Below are 11,667 nucleotides of genomic sequence, written 5' to 3' on the forward strand. Positions count from 1 at the left end.
CCAGTAGTCCAAGAATCCAAGTCAGCAGTGCCTATTTGAGCACCAGAAGGAACGGATTGCACAGCGATCCAATTTACCTCCGCTGTTCCATTAGAGCCTTCACCGTATTCAGAAACACAGGTGGTAAATTGATTTTGATCTTCTAATTCAACCCAAATGGCTGCACCGTTACCACGAGTTGGGCTTCTTTCCATCGAATGACCAAATGAGGCAAACACTTTCACTTTCTTTCCGCCATTGAAAGGTTGAGAAAACGATATTTTCTTGCAAGCGAACAGTCCTGGACTGGATGTTGTTACGTTGTCTTTTCCGGCCTTAAAACTGGCGGCTATTAAAGGAGACAATAGACAAAGTCTGGCTAAGACTGAAGACTTTTTTGTTGTTAGTTTATTAACAAACAAAACTATTTTGCGTTATTGTACAGTCCATCCATGAGTAACCAAACAAGAATTGCAGTTCAAATTAATTCAAAACGACAATAAAGGATCGCAAGTGACCATTAATTGTAAAAAGTGCAATATTTGCTTTCAACAAAGGTTTAAAGATCTTAAACTATCTCCGAAAACACTGTTTTCATCTGATAAATTCCACAGCGACCTACTTCCGCCCCACCCACAAATCTTTTGTTACTCTTTTAGCTATAATTAAGAGACAAAATTACGAAATATACCAGGAAAATGTTAAAATTAAAGCAAATTGATTTTTTTCAATTTACCCTCATTGCCTTGGATTAGCAGCACAACTGTAAATAACACAAAGCCAAGGTGCAGGGGGAGATCGCGCTCGTCAGACATCTTACCGCAGCTGAAGGAAAACCTTCGTGCAAGAATGTTAAATGAAACACGTTTTCGTGATCATCATATTTATCTGTTGACGAATGTATTATTCTGGCTCCATTTAAAGTGTTTTCCAGTGGAAATCCATTATCTATAGGTTAAGATGTAACCCTTACACGTCAGATTTAAAAGGCTCCTTTCAGTTTAATATTTTTTTTAAATGCCTGTTTAACCCTCGGACGTTCACAGGGTATGAGGTATTTTCCCACCTTCCCCTCCAACATCGGAATTATTCAGTTATCTTTATTTATTTTTTTTTTTTCATTATTTAATTTTATTATTTGAAGGAAATTCTGAACTGCAGTTAGCTTATCGAAATTCCAGCAATTGATCATTTTAGAACGATCGTCCTTTGCCCAAAAATTATCGTTGTTCAATTTATTCACATAATTTTCAGTGGAAATAAATAAAATAAAGAAAACTATAATTAAATAAAAGGAAAGAATGGAATTAGATAAATTATTTGTTGTGAGAATGACTTTCGGCTAGAGGAATTAGGTAGATGGAAAACAAAGATGGCCCAGCATTGAACAACTGCTAAGCAGAACTTAAAATTGAACGAACATCTGGACATCCACTCTGGCCGTTCATATCCAATGAAGGTCATCGTGTGAAATTTCTTATGATCCATGTTAGATGAGACTGAGCGCTTCATTTGTTTTGTAATATTGCAACCGTATATTAGGATACTTATAGATAAGCATTAAAAGCCAAAAAAATATTTTTTGTTCATTAAAAGACTTCCTATTGTTCCGTATTCCGGCATTTTTAAAATTGAGAATCAGAGGTCTTCAATTTTTCATATACAAACAGTTTTTCCTAGATTACCCCCCTTCCCCTCCCATCCCTCCAATCAATTGTGATAAAAAGCGTGCATGCTTGCGTGCTAGTCCAAGTGTTAAACCATTTAATTTGTAATCTCTTGACTTTTTCTGGTCGTTTGTTCTTTGTCATTTGATTAATTTAAATTTTTGGGCTTAAAATAGGTGAAAGTAGAGTATGGCTGGGTCTTGTCAGTGGAACATTGTTCCATTATTATGACACTTAATCTAACCTTCTCCAATATGTTACAACTAGCAAAATTTGAGAACTTGTATTTACAAACGATCGTCGCTAGGCTTTTTTTTTTTTTTGGACACGGAAAAAAACGGTTGCTTGGTTATGTTAACCCAATTGAAGGACGAAAAGGAAAATTTAAATCAGTTTTGATTAAACGCAGCTTTGAGAAAACTTGATCGGCAAGTTACAACATTGACCTGTATTTTTTTAAAGTAAAAGTAAAAGGGCTATGTAAGTGAATATTAAAAGAAAGTAGACACTCTTTTGGAAACTCTCCTTATGTTATGTTTATAGTCAGAGGACAACTGCTTTTTTCTGAAGTTATAACCCATCGACCAATCTCCGCTCGTTCGGTTGTGCAAAACACGTCACGTGGTACCCAATGAGACTTTAGTTATCAGACGATAACCAGTCGTCCGATTTGATAACAGTCGCCACAAAATGTTCGACGAGAGAAACAAAGAAACAACTATTAATCTGGCTTCAATCACGCAGAGGCCATCACTGGCTGTTTTGTCTTTTCCACAGTAAAGTAAAGATTCAGTTAAGTAGGTCCTTTTAGGATTGCAGCCATATCCAGCGGGAGATAATGCCCTCAGCTTAAGGATTAACCTCAAACTATCACTGACAGTTGTCCTCGGAAGTTTTCGTCTCTGCAAAATGTTAATTTTTCGGACAATCTTTCAGCCTTGGACATTTTCCTCAGAAAACCCAGTCTTACTGGTGCGTTTGTTGGCTTATTCATGTATAGAGCTTTCCCTCAGTTTGTTTGTAAAACCATTGCTGTTTCGCAACATTACAGGTCAACCCAAAGGCCATGCAGTGAGCGGATGAGTGCATTCCTTCACGAAACCCTTGTTAATCCCGTTTTGGGAGAATTTGACCGCGAGAATTAAGAAGTAATATGCAAATATATTAGACATTGTGCACACGTCGACGTAAGGATCTTTAATATGTTATTGTTAGTAGAGCATCTACCTTTTTTTATATCGATTACATTTCCATGCATGATGACTGAAACGAACTTGGTGGTAGCCTACGATAGAAGCCAATGGCGTCAGCTCTGACAGGCCAGCGGCGAGGTAGGGGGATTCCTGGGAATGTCCTCCCGAATATGAAATCCAAAATGGACCCTTTTTCAACCAGACTTCTAAATTCAGTTTCTTTTAAGTTCAGTCTTATGTCTCAATATTTTCCACATTGAGAATCAGAGGTCCTGCTTCTTTATACAAGCAGTTTCCTCTAGATAAGCTCCTTCCCTCCCTCCCCTCCCTTGTATTGTGTCATAATGGAACAAAAAAATAAATAAATAAAAGCTTGCGTGTTCGACTGACCAAGTGTCAAGCCGCTTAATGTTTATTTATTGATTGATTTTCTTTCTGGTGGGATGTTCTTTGTCATTTATGTAATTATAATTAACTTCAGGTCGTTTCCGATCTTGAAATATGTAGAAGCAGACTATGATTGTGTCTTCTCAGTTGATGGCTTTAAATGAACACTGTTCCAATTAAGACGCTCACTCTAACCTTCAACGATATGTTAAGGTTTCCAAGAATTGTGAACTTGATCGTCGCAAGGGTTTTATTGGACACTAAATAAACGATGGCTTGGTAATGTTTTAGATGTGTAAACCCCCATAAAGACGAACGGGAAAGTAAAATAATGTTTGATAAAACGCAGCTGTGAAAACATTTGTTCAGCAAATGACGACCTCTTCCATTCTCTTTCTAAAAAAAAAAAAGCAAAAAGGCCACATAAGTGAATATTACAAGAAAATAGAAGCTGTTTGGACAACTCTACTATTGTTATGTTTACAAAGAAACAACTATCAAACAAGATAGCTTGGATGTGTTTAGCTGCAATCACACAGAGGCCATCACTAGTTGTTTTGTCTTTTCCTAAGTAAAGCAATGATTCTGTAAAGGAAGCCCTTTCGGGATTGCTGGTATATCCAGCAGGACATAATGCCCTCGGCTTAAAGATTATCATCAAAGTTTAGCTGTTGCCCTGGGAGGTTTGCTTCTCCGCCTATTGATTATTTTTCAGACAATCTTTCAGCCTTGGTGATTTTCCTGCGACATACTAGTCTCCTGAAAGGGGTTTATTTAAAAATTCATCACTCACAGCTTTCTCGAAGTTTGTTTGTAAAATCATTTCTGCTTCGCAAATTCGCAGGTCGACCCGAAGGCCATGCAGTGCATTCTTTCCAGAGACCCTTATAAATCTCATTTTGGAATAATTTAACCGCGAAAATTAAGAGAATGCAAAGTTTTTGCTCGACTTTTAATTCATGATGGCGGAAACGAACAAGGCTATAGCCTACGAGAGACAGCAATGGTGTAAGCTTTCACAGGCTAGTGGCGTGGTAGGTGGATTCATTGGAATTGTTTGTCCTCCGACAAAAAAAAAAAAAAAGAAAGAGGAAAAAGCTTCCGTGCTCGATCAAGTGCTAAGGCGTTTAATCCCTTGATCTAACCCTTTTAATCCTTTCTAAGATTCAGTTCCTTTTAGTTTGTACTGGCACGGGGAATAGCAGAGCAACTCGGTTATTTCAAGAAGTACGCCGGGATCTGAGATCTTGAACATAGGCAACAAGAATTACAAGCCCTCTCTCAAGTTTCAATTCGTTTAATGTTTCAACACATCCTTTTTGTTAGCTAACTCACAGGAAGTCACTTACAGCTATTACATCAAGCTAAACTAGGCTACAACCTACCCCTTAAGTGTGAATCCTATGCAACGAAGCCAATAAGAATTATTACATGTGACTCAGCAAAAGTTAAGTAATAATTTAGGAGGCGTTGTTTAGTTCTATTGGTACAGGGAAAGAAAATGTAATTAGCTAGAAAAAGGGGCAGATTTGGAAGCCTTGAAAACTCAGTAAGGGGTCTGATTTAATGTAATTTCTATTATATTTGGCATGAGTTGTAAGTCTTCTCCGCGGAAACAGAAAACAATCAGAAGAACAGGTATAACAGGTGGGAGCGTTTCCCGCGCAAACTTAGAATGAAGGAACTAAATAAACTGAGTCACGAAAATTTATTATTGGCTTCGAGCGCCTAAATCTTAAAATAAAGTATGACTTTACTAAAATATTTAACGTCACAAGTTCACATTAATATCCCAGTATTTTTCACATCAAAGATCCTGCTTCCTCATACAAACACTTTCCCTTAGATTACCCTCTTCCTCTCCTTTCCCTCCCCTCCCATGCACCGTAACGGAAAAAATGCTTTCGTGCTCGACCAAGTGTTAAGCCGTTTAATCGTTTATTTATTGATTTTCTTTCTGGTTGCATGTTCTTTGTCATTTTATTAATTTCTTGTCGAGAAAAGTAGAATATGGTTGTACCTTCTCAGTTGATGGCTTTAAATGAACATTGTTCCAATCAGGCCACTCACTCTAACCTTCACCGATATGTTAAGATTTCCAAGAATTGCGAACTTGATCGTCGCTAGAGGGTTTTTTGGACACGGAATAAACGATGGCTTGGTAATGTTGTTGTTGTTGTTGTTTTTTTTTAACCACCTTGAAGGACGAAAGGGAAAGTAAAATCATTTTTGATAACTGAAAACGCAGCTGTGGAAACATTTGATCAGCAAATGACGACCTCTTCCATTCTCTTTCTCAAAAAGAGCAAAAAGGCCACGTAAATGAATATTACAAGAAAGAAGAAGCTGTTTGGACAACTCTACTATTGTTATGTTTATAACAAGGAAAAGTTTGGATATAACCCACTGGTTAACTACGCGCGTTGTCATTGGACAAAACATGGCACGTGATACAGTATGGGACTTCGGTAAACAGACGGTTAACAACAGTCGTCCGATTTGATAACAGTGACCCAAACGTTAGCCTCGAGGAAACAAAGAAACAACTAGCAAACTAATTAGCTTGCATTTGCTTAGCTGCAATCACGCAGAGACCATCACTAGCTGTTTTATCTTTTCCAAAGTAAAGTAATGACTCAGTAAAGCAGGTCCTTTCGTGATTGCTGGCATATCCGGTAGGAGTTAATGCTCTCGGAAATTGCTGTTCGGACCTTTCCCTCCAATATACCAGTCTCCTGATGGGGTTTGTTGGCTCTGATTCGTCATATAGTACTTGTCTCAGCTTGTTCGGTAAAGCTATTGCTGTTTCTCAACTTTACAGGTCGACCCGAAGGCCGTGCGGTGAGCCGATGAGTGCATTCCTTTAATAAACCCTTACTAATCTCGTTTTGGGAGAACTTTACTGCGAAAATTAAGAGGATGCAAACACCTTAGCTCTAAACTTAATAGCCAGTATACACTATGCGCACGTTGTCGTGATGAAGATGTCAAGTGTGTTATTGTTAGTTGAGTGCCTATTGTTTAAAATCAGGTATGAATCGATCACCTTCTGGTTATTCTCTTGTCCCTTTTGATAAAGCAGTGATCAACTCAGCTCTTTTAACTGGCAACAGTTCAGCAATTTTCACCAGACTGATAATTTGACTTTTCCTGTTGTTTATAACATAGCTGGCTACCTTAGCTTACTGTAGAATTGCCGAGTTACATTTTTTTATGCAAAATGACGTAAACGAGTGGGTCGATAGTTTATAAGGAAGGCAATGACGTCAGCTCTTTTTCTCTCCCAGGGTTTGCTGGGGAGGGGGGGGGAGGTCCATGGAATTGCTATGCCCCCCCCCCCTCCCTTCTGACTGATAGGAAATTATGAATGGCTCCCCTTTTCAACCTGGCTTCTAAAATTCAGTTCGCTTTCAATTCAGTCCAGACCTGGTTAGACTTTAAGAATCATGTCCGCTTTCAAATGTTCAGACCAAAATTTTACGATCCATATCATTTCTCGAAAAGAAAATTCACAAACTCATTGCTTTTCTGAGGGATTGCTATCCTCTCTTCCCCTCCTTCAAATCCCTTTTTTTTTTTTTTTGGGGGGGGGGGGGGGGGCAAAATAGCGTAATCAGTAATAGCCCGATAATTATTGACATGTTTAGGGAGAGTTAGTATAACAATAACAGTAAACATTTAAACTAAATTGAAACTTGCAACAAACTAAATGCAGCCCAGAATTAACACTGTTGTAAATCACGGTTCTTTGAAATAATTTCAATGATTTCATCCAAATGGTCTGCCCTGCAGTATAATTTTGAAATCCACTTCAAGTATCATCGGGTCACGACTAATTCCGTAGTTTTGAGAAATTTTCTTGTTTAACTGCAGGCAATATTTTCCCCTGTTCAATATCAAAACAAAAAGCCCCACAAGCCTTATTATCTTATTGATTGTCGCATTGAAAGAAACCTTAATTATAAGTTTCATACTGTTTGAAATTGGCTGTTAATTGAAAGAGTAGTGAATTGCGTTACATCTCATGGAATTTGTTGGTTTTCACTGTTACACAAGCCAGTAAGCGCTTAATGTTAAACGTTTTTACTTCCTGTTTGGTATGTGGATGTTATTTAGTCCTTTGTATGGGCGTCGAGAAAAGTGGTACTGTAGCCACGAAAAGATTTTGTTCTATAAAACTTAAATGAACGACCGAGTGACTTTTTGTTGGTCCAATTTGCTCGTCTGCGGCTTAAATTTTCCTTTTTTTTCCGAGGCTGTTTGCGCAGACTTATATTCCACATAACTATCCGGCATCGGCAGTGCTGCAATACTGAATGTCGAGTTTCTATGTGAATCGCCTAGCCACTCTTCTTTGTCAGAAGTTTCACAACTAAGAGTAAATAATCTCTTAGAATATATACTTTACTGCTGTTCCCAACATGCACAAGCTCGCGTTTTTGCCGGGTATGGCATGACCCAAGTAAGGACTGATATTAAGTGGGCTTTAGCAGTCGGACGACACATTTACCTTCGGTACTTTGATAAAAGAAAAATGTGCAGTTATCATACTCTATACAGAGAAATAAAATTTTGAAATAAGTAATAATAATACAGACGCGAACAAATTTTTAATACATAGTCTGTCAGTTTCTTTCAATCAACGGCTGGATGACTTTGTTTGAAGGTGGCTGATTGTTACTTCTGCTGATTTTTTTTTTCTATTTTAAGCTCTGGTAAGCGAGCACATGAAACTTAAACCAATTTCTTTACGGCATAGATTAGATAATGTGCATTCTTCAAATGGCAGAAAAATTAATTTATTGTTGTCTTAATAATTTCGTGCCGGAAATAACACACGCATATTTGACTGTTTGTTTTTCATCTTAAGTCACCCATTATGTGTTGGCCATTTTCAGGTCCTGAAAATTCAGTTTCCTGTCTGACAGATTATCAATCTTGAACATGTTACGCGTCTGTAAGTGAACGAGTCGCTTATAATTTAGACGGGCAATTCGTCTAATTTTATAAGCCCGTTATCCGTCTATGTAGATGGATTTGAGGACAAACTATCCTTCTATTAGTGTGTGGGCTCTTCAACAACCAAGTGCCGTCGTGTTATCACTTTTTTTAGAGGAATAATTTTTCGGACGAATTACTTCTCCTGAGCCATTGCGGAAAGAAAAGGTAGTGGCTTGTACTGTGCCATAATGGAAAAAAAGCCTGCATGCACGACCAAGCGTCAATCCGCTTAATTTTTATTTAATATTGATTTATTTTCTTTTTGGTCGAATGTCGTTCTTTGTCATTTACGTAATTGATTGCAGGACGTTTCCGGTCTCAAAATATGCAGAAGCAGAATATGATTGTGTCTTCTCAGTTGATGGCGCTCACTCTTACCTTCACCGATATGTTAAGGTTTCCAATTGAAGGACGAAAGGGAAAGTAAAATCATTTTTGATAAAACGCAGCTGTGAAAACATTTGATCAGTAAGTGACGAACCTCTTCCATTCTCGTTCTAAAAACAAAGAACAAAAAAAGCAAAAAGGCCGAGTGAGTAAACAATACAAGAAAGTACGTAGAAGCTGTTTGGACAACTCTACTAGCTTCTTTCAAGAGGTACCGCAAGTATCTGGGATCTTGAACAAAGGCAACACCAATTTCATGCTCCCTCTACAAGTTCCAATTCGTTTTATGTTCAACGCATCCTTTTTGTAAGCTAACTAACAGGAGGTTTCCCGCGCAAAATTAGAATAAAGGAACTAAATGAACTGACCCACGAAAATTTATTATTGGCTTCGCGCGCCTAAATCTTAAAAAAAAATTTGACTTTACTAAAATATTTAACGCCACTAGTTCACACTGATATCCTAGTATTTTTCACATCAAATATCCTGCTTCCTCATACAAACAGTGTCCCTTAGATTGCCCCATTCCCCTCCTTTCCCTCCCCTCCCTGATATACCGTAACGGCAAATTAAAAAGCTTTCGTGCTCGACCAAGTGTTAAGCCGTTTAATCCTTTATTTATTGATTTTCTGTCTGGTCGAATGTTCTTTGTCATTTGATTATTTCATGTCGATTCCTCTCTTAAAATAGTTGAAAGTAGAATATGGTTGTATCTTCTCAGCTGGTGATGGTTTTAAATGAACACTGTTCCAGTCATGACGCTCACTATCATGACCTTCACCGATATGTTAAGGTTTCCAAAAATTGTGAACTTGATTGTCGCTAGAGTGTTTTTTTCTCGGCCAACTGTTTATTTTTAAGCGTTGGGCAGTTTCCTCTGATATACCAGTCCCCTGAGTGGGATTATCGACAAATTAATCACACACAGCTTTCTCGAAGTTTGTTTGTAAAACCATTACTGCTTGGAAAATTGGCATGTCGACCCGAAGGCCATGCAGTGAGCAGATGAGCGCATTCTTTCAAGAGTCCCTTATAAATCGCGCTTTGGAAGAATTTAACTGCGAAAATTAATTGAATGCAAAGGTGTTAGCTCTAATTTTCATGCACGAATGCGGAAACGAACCAGGCGATAACCTACGAGAGAAGGCAGTGGCGCCAGCTCTCGCAGCGTAGTGGCGGGGTAGGAGGATTCATTTGAATTGATATGTCCTCCCGAAAAAAAAAATTAAAAACACGCTTGCGTGCTCGACCAAGAGCTAAGCCGTTTAATCCTCTGTTTATTCATTTTGGTTCTGGTCGCATGTTCTTTCTCATTTAGTTAATTTCATGTCAAGAGAGGATCGATCCTTTCTTGTTTTATGTCGATTTTGGTCTTAAAATAGCTGAAAGTAGAATGCAGTTGCGTCTTCTCAATTAACGGCGTTAAATGAACATGTTTGCAATTATGACGCTCACTCTAACCTTCACCGATATGTTAAAGCATCAAAGCGTTGTGAACTTGTATTTACAAGGGAACGTCTCTAGAGTGTTTTTTTTTTTAGAGACTAGACGATTGGTTGTCAAGCAATCCCTGAATGATAGAAAGAAAACTGGAATCATTTTGTTAAAATGCAGCTGGACGAATCTTTGATCAGCTAGTGACAACTTTGATCTGTCTTTTTCATAAGAAAGTGAAACGGCCATGTAAACGAATATTAGAGGAAAGTATAAACTGTTTTTCACCCTATGTTAGGTTTATAGTAAGGAAAATTTAAAATTTTGTCTGGTGTTACAAACCACCAATTAATTTACGCGCGTTCGCAGTGGACAAAAAACGGCGTCGCGTGGCACGGAATCGGACATTGGTTACGTGACGATAACAGTCGTCTGATTTGATATATAGCGGCCGTCTGATATTTTGCAAGAGAGAAGCAAAGAAACAACGTTACAGTTTTAGGTCCTTAACGGCTGTAATTGGAACACAGTCTAATGAAATCTTGTAAACCAAATAGGCTTTCATTTTTCTTCTATACGCTAAAGCACGCCTGTTGTAGTGTGATAAAATAAATAACCCTCTTCCCGTTTTGTTGGTATATCGGAAGAGAATTTCATTGGGTTAAATATTACCCTTAAAGTTTCAATGCTACCCCCGAAGCTTTGCTTCTCGGCCAACGGTTCTTTTTTGGGACAATCTTTCACCCTTAGTCTTTATTCTGCGATATCAGTACCAGCTGCCTGAATAGGGTTTATTGACTAATTAATCAAAAATTAATACATCTTTCTCTCAGTTATTTTGTAAACAATTGCTGTTCTCAGTACTTCGCAGGTAGCCTATGCAGCAAGCAATTCCGTTTGTACCTTTTTCGCTGTTTAACTGCGCAGAAATAACGCGCATTCATAATACGGAAAGCAGAAAACTTCACGGAAACGCTTGCTTCGTAGGCTTACTTCGCAGGTCGACCCGAAGGACATGCATAGAGCGGATGAGTTCATTCCTTCAGAAACCTTTACCAATCTTGTTTTGGGAGACTTTAACTACAAAAATTAAGAGGATACACATATATTAGCTCTAGCATAAACTGACAGGATGCATTGTGACACGTTGGCGCAGGATATTGAAGATCGTAAAGGCGTTATTATTAGTAGAGTGCCTTTTGCTTTTATATTATGCATACTGTATTTTTAAAATCCATCCGTTTATTTGGTTACACTCTTGTCTATATTTTTATACAGCCGTGATCAATTCAGCTCTTTCAACTAGCATCAGTTCAGCCTTGTCCAACAGCCTAATGCTCGACGTTTCCTGCTGTTGCAACTTTGCTGGCTTGCATAGCTGAAAGTAGAATTACCCAATTTACATTTTCATGCATGATGACGGAAACGAGAAGGGAAGATGACCTACGAGAGAAGGGCTGACGGTGGGCGGCGATTGGATCATTTCCGTTTGTTCACCAGGCTCAAAATATTCCATCACATTTATTCCATTGCGCGTATGCCACATATGACTTTCCAATCCTAGCAGTATGCAGACGTTTGTCCCATGAACATAGTTTAATTACCTTAGCTCCCACGAG

The sequence above is a fragment of the Pavona decussata genome, unplaced genomic scaffold (genome assembly GCF_977016875.1).
Source record: "Pavona decussata unplaced genomic scaffold, jaPavDecu1.1 SCAFFOLD_154, whole genome shotgun sequence".
In the NCBI taxonomy this organism is placed as follows: domain Eukaryota; kingdom Metazoa; phylum Cnidaria; class Anthozoa; order Scleractinia; family Agariciidae; genus Pavona; species Pavona decussata.